The sequence below is a fragment of the Apostichopus japonicus genome, chromosome 8, assembly GCF_037975245.1.
Source record: "Apostichopus japonicus isolate 1M-3 chromosome 8, ASM3797524v1, whole genome shotgun sequence".
NCBI lineage: Eukaryota > Metazoa > Echinodermata > Holothuroidea > Aspidochirotida > Stichopodidae > Apostichopus > Apostichopus japonicus.
The window spans coordinates 21,247,760-21,248,055 of record NC_092568.1 but is presented as its reverse complement, the minus strand read 5'-3'; positions in this window follow the sequence as shown (position 1 = coordinate 21,248,055).

The following is a 296-nucleotide window of genomic DNA, read 5'->3' as shown; positions in this document are numbered from 1 at the left end:
GTGTATATCTTGGAAACGAAACGAGAATTTAAATGAGATGTAGCAAATAAGCTATTTGAACTTTAAGATGTATGCCCGACGTGAAAAGGGGTTCAATTTCAGGAGTGTTTCTTGAGGCATTGCAAATAGTGTTTGGAAACGTTACCCTTATAGCGACCTTTGAAGGAAATATTGTGATAAAACTCTGAATTAAACAAACAGGATAAATTAACCATGCGGTTCCATTGGTCAGATCGATAGCTAAAGCGGCATTGTGGTTTGGCCTCTGAATGGCCTCGTAAACGTTACAAAAGGGT